This window comes from Heterodontus francisci, chromosome 19, assembly GCF_036365525.1.
Source record: "Heterodontus francisci isolate sHetFra1 chromosome 19, sHetFra1.hap1, whole genome shotgun sequence".
NCBI classification, from domain to species: domain Eukaryota; kingdom Metazoa; phylum Chordata; class Chondrichthyes; order Heterodontiformes; family Heterodontidae; genus Heterodontus; species Heterodontus francisci.
The window spans coordinates 37,375,428-37,389,552 of NC_090389.1; the positions used below are offsets into that span (position 1 = coordinate 37,375,428).

The 14,125-nt window shown below is 43.2% G+C and overlaps 1 protein-coding gene across 3 annotated transcripts in view; it reads left to right on the forward strand.

Annotated features, from left to right (window-relative positions):
* Window positions 1-5,696: 5,696 nt before the first annotated feature.
* Window positions 5,697-14,125, forward strand: part of shq1 (SHQ1, H/ACA ribonucleoprotein assembly factor) — a 156,849-nt gene continuing 148,420 nt past the window's right edge. For 2 of the 3 annotated variants that reach the window (XM_068051504.1, XM_068051503.1), the window contains exon 1: window positions 5,697-5,985. The gene's annotated coding sequence lies outside the window, so the exon portion shown is untranslated. Of the gene's footprint in view, window positions 5,986-6,011; window positions 6,351-14,125 lie in introns of those variants that run through there. The other variant, XM_068051507.1, reaches the window with a different exon arrangement.

Below are 14,125 nucleotides of genomic sequence, written 5' to 3' on the forward strand. Positions count from 1 at the left end.
GGAAACATTTAGGGGACAGTCAGCATAGCACCATATAGTTTAGGTTAGCTATAGAAAAGAACAAGGAGCAATCCAGAATAAAGGTAATTAACTGGGGGAGGGCTAACTTCAATGGAGTACTGTATATTTTCCAATTTCAATTGGAATCAAGGATTGGCAGGCAAAACTGTAACTGAACAATGGGCTGCCTTTAAAGAGGAGATAGTTCGGGTACAGTCAAGGTACATTCCCACGAGGGGGAAAGGTAGGGCAAACAGATCCAGAGCTCACTGGATGAAGAGATGGAGTAATATGAAGCAGCAAAAGGGTGCATATGACAAATGTCAGGTGGATAATACAAATGAGAACCAGGCTGAATATTGAAGGTTCAGAGGGGAAGTGAAAAACAAATTGGAGAAGCAAAAAGAGAGTATGAGAAGAAACTGGTAGCTAACATAAAAGGGAATCTAAAAGTTTTCTATGGACAGATAAGTAGTAAAAGGGTGATAAAAAGAGGAGTGAGGTCAATTTTGACCAAAAAGGGGATTTACGCATGGAGGCAGGGGGCATGGCTCAAGTACTAAATGAGTGCTTTGCATCTGTCTTTACCAAGGAAGAAGATGCTGCCCAAGTCATGGTGAAAGAAGATGTAGTTGAGACACTGGATGGGCTAAAAATTGATGAAGAGGAGATACTAGACAGTACGTAAAGTTGATAAATCACCATGATGAGATGAAATGCATCCAAGGATACTGAGAGAAGTAAGAATGGAAATTGCAGAGGCACTGGACATAATCTTCCAATCCTTCTTAGATACAGGGGTGGTGCCAGAGGACTGGAGAATTGCAAATGTTACACCCTTGTTCAAAAAAGGGTGTAAGGACAAGTCCAGCAACTAAAGGCCAGTCTGTTTAACCTCAGTGGTGGAAAAGCTTTTAGAAATGAAAATTCAGGACAAAATTAATTGTAACATGGACAAATGTTGATTAATTAAGGAAAGCCAGCATGGATTTTTTAAGGGAAAATCATGTTTAACTAACGTGTTTGAGTTTTAGATGAGATAACAGAGAGGGTTGATGATGGTAATGCCGTTGATGTGGTGTACATGAACTTCAAAAGGTATTTGATAAAGTGCCATATAAGAGGCTTGTTAGCAAAGTTAGAGCCCATGGAATAAAAGGAACAATAGCAGCTTGGATAGGAAATTGGCTGGGTGACAGGAAACAGAGACGAGCGATGAATGCTTGTTTTCACACTGGAGGAAGGTATATAAGCAGCATTTCCCAGAAGTCAGTGTTAGAACCCCTGCTTTTCTTGATACATATTAATAACCTAGATGTTGTCACGAAGACCCCATCTGCCACAAATGAGGCATATTAATTTTGTCATATGAACATTAATTTTAAACTGTTGCTGGAAGGAAGAGATGACTTGTTTAAAGAGATCAGCAGTGGCTGGAAACATTTGTATACTCAGAGACAGTGCCTTTTTAAAAAATTCATTCATGGGATGTGGCCGTCACTGGCCAGGCCAGCATTTATTGCCCATCCCTAATTGCCCTTGAGAAGGTGGTGGTGAGCTGCCTTCTTGAACCTGTGCAGTCCATTTGGGGTAGGTATACCAACAGTGCTGTGAGGAAGGGAGTTCCAGGAATTTGACCCAGCGACAGTGAAGGAACGACGATACAGTTCCAAGTCAGGATGGTGTGTGACTTGGAGGGGAACTTGCAGGTGGTGGTGTTCCCATGTATTTGCTGTCCTTGTCCTTCTAGTTGGTAGAGGTCGCGGGTTTGGAAGCAGCTGTCTAAGGAGCCTTAATGCATTGCTACAGTGCATCTTGTAGATGGTACACACTGCTGCCACTGTGCATCGGTGGTGGAGGGAGTGAATGTTTGTCGATGGGGTGCCAATCAAGTGGGCTGCTTTTTCCTGGATGGTGTTGAGCTTCCTGAGTGTTGTTGAAGCTGCATCCATCCAGGCAAGTGGAGAGTATTCCATCACACTCCTGACTTGTGCCTTGTAGATGGTGGACAGGCTTTGGGGAGTCAGGAGGTGAGTTACTCGCCTCAGGTTTCCTAGCCTCTGACCTGCTCTTGCAGCCACGGTATTTATATGGCTACTCCAGTTCAGTTTCTGGTCAATGGTAGCCCCTAGGATGTTGATAGTGGGGGATTCAGTGATGGTAATGCCGTTGAATGTCAAGGGGAGATGGTTAGATTCTCTCTTGTTGGAGATGGTCATTGCCTGGCACTTGTGTGGTGCGAATGTTACTTGCCACTTCTCAGCCCAAGCCTGGATATTGTCCAGGTCTTGCTGCATTTCTACACGGACTGCTTCAGTATCTGAGGAGTCACGAATGGTGCTGAACATTGTGCAATCATCAGCGAACATCCCCACTTCTGACCTTATGATTGAAGGAAGGTCATTGATGAAGCAGCTGATGATGGTTGGACCTAGGACACTACCCTGAGGAACTCCTGCAGTGATGGCCTGGAGCTCAGATGATTGACCTCCAACAACCACGACCATCTTCCTTTGCGCTAGGTATGACTCCAGCCAGTGGAGGGTTTTCCCCCTGATTCCCATTGACCTCAGTTTTGCTAGCGCTCCTTGATGCCATACTCGGTTAAATGCTGCTTTGATGTCAAGGGCAGTCACTCTCACCTCACCTCTTGAGTTCAGCTCTTTTGTCCATGTTTGAACCAAGGCTGCGATGAGGTCAGGAGCTGAGTGGCTCTGGCGGAACCCAAACTGAGCATCACTGAGCAGGTTATTGCTAAGCAAGTGCCACTTGATGGCACTGTTGATGACACCTTCCATCACTTTACTGATGATTGAGAGTAGGCTGATAGGGTAATTGGCTGGGTTGGACTTGTCCTGCTTTTTGTGTACAGGACATACCTGGGCAATGTTCCACATTGCAGGGTAGATGCCAGTGTTGTAGCTGTACTGGAACAGCTTGGCTAGGGGCGCGGCAAGTTCTGGAGCACAGGTCTTCAATACTATTGCCGGAATATTGTCAGGGCCCATAGCTTTTGCAGTATCCAGTGCCTTCAGTTGTTTCTTGATATCACGCGGAGTGAATTGAATTGGCTGAAGTCTGGCATCTGTGATGCTGGGGACTTCAGGAGGAGGCCGAGATGGATCATCAACTCGGCACTTCTGGCTGAAGATTGTTGCAAATGCTTCAGCCTTATCTTTCGCACTGATGTGCTGGGCTCCCCCATCATTGAGGATGGGGATATTTGTGGAGCCACCTCCTCCAGTTAGTTGTTTAATTGTCCACCACCATTCACGGCTGGATGTGGCAGGTCTACACAGCTTACATCTGATCCGTTGGTTATGGGATCGCTTAGCTCTGTCTATCGCATGTGCTTACGCAGTTTGGCACGCAGATAGTCCTGTCTTGTAGCTTTACCAGGTTGACACCTCATTTTGAGGTATGCCTGGTGCTGCTCCTGGCATGCCCTCCTGCACTCTTCATTGAACCAGGGTTGGTCTCCTGGCTTGATGGTAATGGTAGAGTGGGGGATATGCCAGGCCATGAGGTTACAGATTGTGGTTGAGTACAATTCTGCTGCTGCTGATGGCCCACAGCGCCTCATGGATGCCCAGTTTTGCATTGCTAGATCTGTTTGAAATCTATCCCATTTAGCACGGTGATAGTGCCACACTGCATGATGGACGGTATCCTCGATGTGAAGGCCTGGGGACAATAGAACAGCTCCCTGGTTCAATTAACCCAAATGGATTTTGATCAGCAGACATTGAATGTGTAAGAAAGCCAGCATTCCAGGATGTCTGCTAAGATGGAGAATCCACAAACACAGGAGTTTGTTAAAACAGCTGATCACATGACTAACCTGCTGTCCCAGATTTTTGTTTGAACTGCTCACAGGACAGTTTGGGTGAGATTGCAACTGAACTTGGAAGAAGAGAGCCTCTCTCCTGGCGAGCTCTCTCTCTCTCTCATGAATCTCTGGTTCCACTGAAGTCACTTAAACTTCAAGCGAGAAAAGACTCCTACATCGAAACAAGTTGTAAAGCGTGCACTGGGCCCCAATGAAACAGCAAGACTTACCGGCAATCAAAGACTCTACATCGAACTCAAAGGACTGTAAATAAATTCCAGCTAGCGCCTCAAACTTTTCCCCTTTATTCTTTCTACTTTTCTGTCTCTATTGGCATGCATGTTTATCGCATATGCATGCTAGTGTGGTCGTGTCGCGAATTCATCGTCGTTAACCGAATTAGAGTTTAAGGCTAATAAACTTCCACCTTTCTTGTTTAAATCTAGGATAACCTGTCTGGTTTATTTCTTTGCCTTACAATTGGAGAGCAGTGAACAAAATTCACTGAGAGGGAGTTAAAAACACAGGGTTTTTAAAATTAAACCCTGTCACAGTTAAACCAGGCAAAGGCTGAGAGGGAAACCCTAGACCCTTTTCTCACCTGGTTGTAACAACGTGGGTGCACAGGGCACAATTTCAACATTAGTGGATGACACAAATTTCAGGGAAATATTGTGAACTGTGAGGAGGATAGCAATAAACTTCAAGAGGACATAGACAGGCTGGTAGAATGGGCGGACAAGTGGCAGATGAAATTTAATGCAGAGAAGTGTGAAGTAATTCATTTTGGTAGGAAGAGAGGCAATATAAATTAAAGGGTACAATTCAAAAGTGGGTGCAGGAGCAGAGGGACCTGGAGGTATATGTGCACAAATCATTGAAGGTTGCAGGCAGACTGAGAAAGGGGTTAATAAGGCAGACGGGAACCTGGACTTTATAAATAGGGTAATTGAAAGAAAGAACAAACGAGTTCTGAAAAACCCAAATACAACACTGGTTCGGCCTCAACTGGAGTATTGTGTCCAGTTTTGGGCATCACACTTTAGGAAAGATGTGTTGGTATTAGGGAGGCTGTAGAAAAGATTCACAAGTGGAGGAACTTCAGTTACATGAATAGGTTGGAGAAGCTGGGGCTGCTCTCCTTGGAGAAGATTTCAATGAGGGCTCTGGACAGAGTAGATCGGGAGAAACTGTTACCATTGGTGGAAGGATCGAGAACCAGAGGACACTGATTTAAGGTGATTGGCAAAAGAAGCAATGGCAACATGAGGGAAAACTTCTTTATGCGAGTGGCTAGGATCTATCTGGAATGCACTGCCTGAGGGTGTGGTGGAGGCAGATTCAATTGAGGCCTTCAAAAGAGTATTGGATAATTATCTGAAGAGAAAAACAAATTTCAGGGCTCTGGAGAAAAGGCGGGGGTGGGCGGTAGTGGGACTAGGTGAATTGCTCTTGCAGAGAACTGGCACAGACACAAAGGGCTGATTGGCCTCCTTTTCTGTGTTGTAATCATTCAATGATTCGATGACCTCTCCTAATATCCCGTTCTTTGGCTTGGTGGCAATTTTTTTGTTCGATTACGCTTCTGTGGAGTGCCATGGGATGCTTTAGCCAGTTAAAAGGGATATATATGAATACAAGTTGTTTTTGTGTTGGCTCCCTGGTTAGCTTGACTACATATCAAAAAGCAATTAGTTGGTTGTAAAGAACATTCAGGCGTTCGTGGGAGGTGAATAGCGGTATAGGAATGAATGTTTCTTTCACAACCTTGTGTGTTAAAATAGGCGGACCAGAGGAGACTCCTCGCCTCTAGGTGGCGTGGTTACCTACTTGACGAGCGGCTCTTCTTTCTCTAGCTATCATATCGTTGGAAGGACCGTGAGTCATTGGGGTGACCATGTTAGAGTAGTGTAGTGGGTGATCGAATCCGTGGAGATGGAACGTTGAGGAGTAGGACATTCGGAGGAACAAAGGGAAATGGAATTGTAGGAGGGAACGTTCGGACAGACTGAAGTACAGACATTCCAATAACGTCATTAAGGCGGGACCACGGCTGCTTATTGATTCTGCTGTGACTGATATGGCCTCCCGGGAGCACGGGGTGATGTGTCGGATATAAATGTGCTTTTAATATTATAGTCAGCCCCAGTTAATAGGTAATGTATTCGAAAGATATTGATACTCTGCTGATTTCAGTAATGCAGGAGAGTAAACTCGGGGCATAAAGTTGAGTTCGGAAACTCGATTTTACCAAACGGGAAAATCTAGTATGAAATATTCACATCCTGTGTGCTGCTGTCTATGTGCTTTCCGTTGAACACTTGGAAAAAAAATTTGGGTGTTGAGAAGAATGCCTGGAGATTTGAGAGGCAAGATCTGTTTCTAACACCGGACTTAATAGCTTCTAGTTGAGCATCGGCAGCAACACACGGAGTAGAAACTTGTAAAAAGTGTTCAGTACGGTGATTGGAAATAAAAGGCAATGCTAACGTATTTCTTAACCCTGTATTTTTTAAATTGGGTAAGTCAAATTAGCCACCTTACGCTTACATTACTGTCCAGTGAGTCCTGTTGAAAAATGTTCATGTGGATGTTGGGTGGGCTCAATCATGACAGCCCCATGAGGCTGAATAGTTCCTGTCAGAAATGACGAATTTGGGTGAGGCGGTGCCTGTGGAATGGTACATCAGCAAGATCAGTCAGTCCCTTAAGAAACAGGCAAGAGAAAATTCTGGGACTGACTTTGGGTGGGTGGAATATTGCGCAAGGCTGGTTGGGGCTGGTTCACTGCGCTTTACCATTGGTGTAGCAGTAACGAAATTTGGCCCAATCCACTGTATTTGCTAATGGTAGGAGATTGCTACCCGTGGTGTAAAATTTATTTTAGTAGAATGTTCATATTAACTGGCAATGTTTTGACATACATGATAATATGCTGAACTTTTTGCTTATCAAGTTGTCTCCTGTTAGTACTGTAGAATGGAATACAAAATTGTCAGGTATTTCAGTGAAGTGTGAAAGCCTGAAATTCATTCATGATTTCTTTTGGCAGTCACTTGATCTTGTAGTTTGAAAGGGACATGGCTCCAGCTTAGAATGATACATATCAGTCCTCAGTACTGTATAGTTTCCAATTTTAAGTATGATACATCAGAGAACTGTACGTGTGCATAATATCCCTAGTGTGAACACTAATAATTGTCGGTGTGAAAAAAACAGGGGAAACAATGAGCATTTAGGTCAAGCACAGATTTAAAAAAAAACATCAGAAATCGAAGCAGGAGAAGGCCATATGACTCCTTGATCCTGTTCTGCCATTCAGAAAGATCATGGATTATCATTAGTTTAGTTTAGTTTAGAGATACAGCACTGAAACAGGTCCTTCGGCCCACCGAGTCTGTGCCGACCATCAACCACCCATTTATACTAATCCCATATTCCTACCACATCCCCACCTGTCCCTATTTTTCCCTACCACCTACCTATACTAGGGGCAATTTATAATGGCCAATTTACCTACCAACCTGCAAGTCTTTTGGCTTGTGGGAGGAAACTGGAGTACCTGGAGAAAACCCACGCAGACACAGGGAGAACTTGCAAGTACCCAGTATTGAACCCGGGTCGCTGGAGCTGTGAGGCTGCTGTGCTAACCACTGCGCCACTGTGCCGCCCTGTCATCTACCATAATTCAATTTTCCGACCAGAATCCCATACCCACTGATTCTCTTAGTATCCAAAAATCTGCCAATCTTAGTCTTGAATGTACTCCAATTGAGCATCTACAGTCCTCTGAGATAGAGAATTAAGATTCACAAACCTGAGTGAAGAAATTTCTCCTCATATTAGTCCTAAATGTTTGCCCCCTTATCCTGAGACTACGACCCCTAGTTTGAGACTTTCCAGCCAGGGAAATAGCCTCCCTGTATCTACCCTGCTGAACTCTCAAATTTTATAAGTTTCATTAAGCTAACTAAAGAAAACATTTTCTAAGACCCTCATCATCCCAGCACTTTTTTTATTTTCTATTCAACTCCTTAAGTTCTCCTGTTCACCAGTCATCCTTGCTGACATTATTTTGGCGAATCTGTTTTTTATTCATTCATAGGATGTGGGTGTCGCTGGCTAGACCAACATTTATTGCCCATCCCTAATTGCCCTTGAGAAGGTGGTGGTGAGCTGCCTTCTTGAACCGCTGCAGTCCTTGTGGGGTAGGTACACCCACAGTGCTGTTAGGAAGGGAGTTCCAGGATTTTGACCCAGCGACCGTGAAGGAACGGCAATATAGTTCCAAGTCAGGATGGTGTGTGACTTGGAGGGGAACTTGCAGGTGGTGGTGTTCCCATGCATTTGCTGCCCTTGTCCTTCTACTTGGTAGAGGTCACGGGTTTGGAAGGTTCAAACCTTGGTACAGTGATTTGCATTAGTGTGTAATCTGGCTTGTGATGGCTTGACTTTGTGATCTTTTATGCTTGTGAAATCTTCTGAAGTTTTTACTTTCCAAATAACAATTTACTGTTAAATAGACATTGAATGCTAGGGATGGGATTGTTTTAATTTGTTTGAAGTCTTGGACCTGCCCATGATCCAGAATTAGACATGCTGAATTACACTGGCTGGGATGGGTTGCAGTGCATCTGTGTAATTTGTTTCACTCATTTACTTGAACAGTTTAACCTTGTAGGGATATGACGATATCTTGCTCAAATACACTGGTTTAGATCTCCAGATTTTTGTTGGAATTGCTTTGGGAAATAAAGTTGAGCATCCATCTGATTTATGATCACTTCAACTGCTTTGGGGTCACACTCCTTTTATGATATTTTGATTGCTGACATTTCCCATAGGGTGTATGGAGTTAATGTAGGTGGCCATCGATAGTTGAAGTGAAATTCCCCTAAGTATTGGCCCTTGTGACTGCTTTCTGGGAGAAGGATTTTTGAAAAGATTCCTACTGCAGTGCATTAGACGAATTTTATAGCTCAAGATTTTCTCAGCAATAGGAAGGCCCTTCTGTGAATGTATAATACAAGAGCTTTGGCTCCATAATGTTTTACATAATCATTTGTGCTCTCTGTCCCCCCTTGTGCCAGTAGCCAACACTTTTTCTCACACAGGCTCTCACTGTCTCTGTCTCTAGCTCTACTATGTGTCTCCCGCTCTCTCTCTCTCTTTCAGACCGACTTTTACCTGCTGCTGTATTTCACTTTCCACTTCCACCTCTCCTGCATGCTCACTCATGCTCTGTTTTTCACTCTCGCTGTCCTCTTCAGGTTTCTGACTGGCTGCAAATGATCTGGGCAGGCAAATTGGGCATCATTTTAGGGTGGGTACAGAGGTGGGTGGGCTGGTAGGGAAAGTACTCTTGGGTGAGAAGACTAGAAGATGAGTGCTCTTCAAAAGCCAAAGAAGACTAGACTTTCACAGGTTAGAAGGATTGTAACTGTTTCTCCCTGATGTCCCTTCATGGTGTTTATATGATTGGCCTCATCACTCAGCTAACTGGGAAATTTTTGAGTGACTGTTTTGCATTTCTGCTTCGAGACAAAAGCACAATGAATCTCTTACTGAATTTTGATTAAATCCCAATGTGCGAAAGAAAGGCTTGCATTTATATAGCACCTTTCATAACCTCTGAAAGCCCCAAAGTGCTTTACAGCTAATTAAGCACTTTTGAAGTGTTGTAATGCAGGAAATATGACAACCAGTTTGATCCTACAATTAACAATGTGATAATGACCAGATGGTACTGTTTGAGGGATAAATGTTGGCTAGGACATCAGGAGAATTTCCCTGCTCTTCAAAATATTACCATAGGATCTTTTGCATCCACCCAAGAGGATAGAAGGGGCCTTGGTTTACATCCGACTGTGCAGCACTCCCTTAGCACTGCACTAAAATGTCACCCTAGCTTTTTTTTTTGTGCTCAAGTCCCTGGAGAAATAAAGTCGATTCCTGCCACGGCTACATCTGCCTAGTTTGGAGCAGTCAGTATTTGCATTTCCCACCACAGAGCCGAACTCTGAGGCCCCATTTTGAAAGAGGTGCAGTGGTGCCACCATATTTTAAGTAACGACCACGTTGTCCACTGGCTTTCGCACCACCTTTAAGATGTTAAGATTCCAGACAGTATAACGATCAACATGTATGTGGGCGCAGTGACTGGAACTCGTAAGGTAATTGTCACTGGGGACTCTAAAGGAATGTTGTGTGTTTTAGTTAGCTTGTCCTTTAGTTGATGCACTAGACTAAACCACTTGACTTGCCATTGATTGTCAGGTTCCCTCAGGAGATGTAGAGATCCAAGATTTATGGCCTCCTACTCCCATTTTCTACTTGTCGGCCTGCCAAAATGCTTGTCTTTTGAATAACCTCACGTACACCTTTCTGTGGACTGATTACTCTTGAGCAGTAGCTTTAAGTATTCTGCTAGATGAGTTTGCAGTTAATCTTTATTTCAGCAGATTGATGGTCAAGACCAATACCAGGTGGCTGATCTCAAAGGCCAGAGCTTCTATAAAGCCAATAGAAAATGAAGGTATTTTTAGAACATCTTGATTCATCAAAATACATTTTAAATTGTTTTCCTTTTTGAGCAGCTTGTCACCAGCGATGTTCCAAATGAGGGGGGTGTTCGAGTTCAGCATAAATCACTATACCCAGTCTTCCATTTTGGATGTAGTGAGCAGAGATCTGTTGCCTGTACTCCTTCAAAATGTAACCAAGATAGTTTGATTCAGCCTCACATTTAGGTTTTCATTGCTGCCTCCTTAAAGTATAGAAGAGTCTTGGATCATTTAAAGAACTGTCCGAACTGTAATAACATCAGAGTAACCCATCCTTCCTTAAATTGCTGCAAGATGGTCAACTGTCATAAGAGCCTGAGGTGACTTCATGTTTGTTTTCCCGTTCTCCTGAGTCTCCTCAGACCATTTTTGTTTTAGTTCTGCCAATTTTATTCCTCGCTTGTAATAGATGCCTTTCTGGTGTACTTCCATGCACCTGCTGATTCTATCCTTGTTTTGGACTTCTCTGATAATCCTCCTAGACTAAGTTATCCAGTATTTTACTTTCTATATCATAGACATAACGTGCGACAGGAGAAGACAACCAGCTGGTCTATTTAAGTCTGTCTGTCCCGTATTGGGACAACAGTATCTCCCCTATCCCCACCCCTCCATTACATAATTCCCTCGAAGAGGGAAAAAGCCAGAGGAAACAATTTAGAAATAAAAACTCTGTGAAGTTCCTCTCTGGCCCACAATGGGGATCAAGCAGGTTTGATTTCCAGCAAATCATAGTGACTGCTGACATGAGTCTCCATTGACACACTCACCTTCTACAGGTTGAAGTATCTACCACCTGCAGAAGCTCATCCAGCTCATTTTTGAATGCTTGCAATAAATTTGCGTTCATGGGCCGGCAACGTGGGAGGCCAGTGACGCTCAGTAAAAAGTAACTCCTGACATCCAACCCGGTTCTATGCATCCGGATCTTGGACTGATGCCCCTCTGTCTGCTCAAATGGCCTGTTCACTTGGGATGGTATCTTGCCCCACATTACTTTAAAGGTCTCGATTGTAACTCCTTGCTGTGTTTTGGAATCTTTATATATGGAATGTTAAAAGTGTGTTGAGCGACTGAAATATCACACTTGATGACTGGATAAGCCCTAATGCACAGTATTGTGAAGTAAGTGCAGGTCTGTGGCCTGTATTCCAAAAGCACACGACTGCCCTTGTATTTGACCTTATGATCCTTCATCGTGGTCCAAGGAGAATCGGTCGCAGGCAAAATAAAATAACCTGTTTCCTAGCTGGTAGTTCAAAATTCTTTACTTATGCAGTAGCTTATTCAAAATGTTCATAGTGGAAGCATTGAGTTGATGAGCTGCCCTCTTGAGTTATAATTTGTAATTTTTTTTTCCTCGCGAGCAACCAAGGTTAAGCACTAAATTGTGGAGGAGAACACCAAGGTTGAAAAGATCGAAAGGAAGACAAGTGAATTAGGGCCTGAGCGGTGAGTGCCAGCTTCACTTTTAAAAGTCTGAAAGTTCGAGGAGGACAGATTAAGGGAATTTAAAAGTACTACTAGAAAAGAATGAGTAAGAGTCAAAGACAGTACCATTATTCTTTGTTTAACATAGTCGGAAGATAGAGTGTGTAAGTCATTATTTGGGGCAAAGAGAGAACCGAAGAAAATTGAGAAGAGCCTTACACATGCCAGTAATTGGACATGAGAAAAAGACGAGCCATTAGAGGGGCGGTGGGAGTCGGGTGGTGTGAATCTGGACAACTAGCGCCACCAGTGATGACTAGACTGAACAGCAGGTAGTAGAGATCTGAGAAGTAGAAATTGCCATTGCACATTAGGCATTATCTCCAGGCATTACAAATGATGGAATAGCTTGACTAAATAGTGACTGCCAGAAATTTGGCATGACTAATGGGAAATCTAAAATAATTTAATATATAAAGGATAAGCAGTCAGAATGTTATTGTGCTGTAACAGCGATTTAGTTGCATTTCCATGTGGTAAGTCTGAAAGCTTATTTCAGGATTTTTAACCATGTGGAGATTGAAATTGCTATTCAATAGTTGTCATGCTTTGGTTACAAGAATATATCATCCAGGAAAAGTTAGTTCCTTTTTGCTGGGAAAAATCTTTGAATTTACTTGTGTATAATTTAACACTCCTACGGTTTGCTTCTGATTCCATGGGAAATTAAATTGAAAGGATTCCAGTCAAAGTATGTGCCAGATGTTTAAATAAGATGCACAGTGTCCTTGAAATCACCTTTTCCTGTACAAGGGTTCCACAACATTGTTCCCAATGGCATTGTTTTTTCCTCTTAAGCTTTATATCCCCTATCTTTTCTTTCCCCAAGTCATCACTCCTACTTTGATTATAGTTTCAGGGATACTGGCAGTCCTGCAGAAACTCATCGAATTTGCTCTTGTAGACTGACTGACTGTGAGGCATCTTGGTTGAGTCTGATACAGACTTCAACAGATGCTTATTTTTTTCCGTTCGATGCCCTTGGATGGCCAACAGGGGCAGGAGGCCTGACTGACTTACCCTTCCCAACACTGGGGACATCCTGGTTCATTGCCCCAACTCTGCCTTAGGTGATGGTAAACTTGACACAATTGAGGGATTGAACCAGTGAACCATTCTGGTTTGAGTGGCTCGCTACAAAGCAAGCAGTGCTTCTTTTGAGTTGTTGCTGGGAGCTGAAAAACAAATGCTCCCTATTGAAAGCTCTCTGTGCTACGTTGGTGTGCCATGCATATGGCAAAGCTGATTACCACATTAGTAATTAATGCTTGGAGGTACAATTTACTTGCGTTATGCACTGAGACATGGTTTGTTCACTGAGCTGTGATCTTGTTTATGCCTCCGTCCAACTCTCCCTTACCCGCTTTGAGTTGTTAGTTACCATGAGTAGAGAGGTAGAGTACTCATTAGGAGAGCCGGTGCAGATACGATGGGCTGAATGGCCTCCTTCTGCACTGTAACAATTCTGTGATAATGTGACGTGTTCATTGTTTGCCCTGGACTCTGACTTACATGCTCTTCCTTCCAACTGTTAAACTGCACAGTCTTCTAATCTAACTCATTCTTTTCTAGGTCCTTCAAGTGTAGTACTTTGTAAATTCCCTTAATCTGTCCTCCTAGAACTTTCAGACTTTTAAAATTGAAGCTGGCACTCATCGCTCAGCCCCTAATTCATTTGTCTTCCTTTCAATCTTTTCAACTGTGGTGGTCGACACTAGTGCTTAACTTTGGTTGCTGTTAAGAAAAAAATCACAAATTATAGCTTGAGGGCAGAAAGGGTGAACGCAGCTCATCAACTCAAGATTTCCACCCTGAACATTTTGGACAAGCTACTGAGTAAGTAAATAATTTTGAACTACCAGCTGAGAAACAGGTTATTTTCTTTTGCTTGCAACTGATTCTCCTAGCACTGCGAAGAAGGATCGTTCTTTAAGTGAATGTGTGCAGAACCATAGTATTTTCCCGCTTGGATTTGGCTGTAGGACCTGCCTTTCTACCCTTTCTCTAGAGTGCTCCTTGAATTGTGTGCCCAACTGAGGCTGAGTATCCTAGTGGAATGCTTGGTCCTGCCAAGATGGCATCCAGATGCTGCTTGTTTGCAGCAAAAACATTTGGTTTTGAGCCACTTATTTCTACTTCTAAAACGGGGCAAGAATTTAGATTAGGTTGCAGAAAAGGAACTTAGAAAAATAAATAAAAGTAGGACAGAAAATAGTTTAAGGGGTCATGAATGCATTTTAAG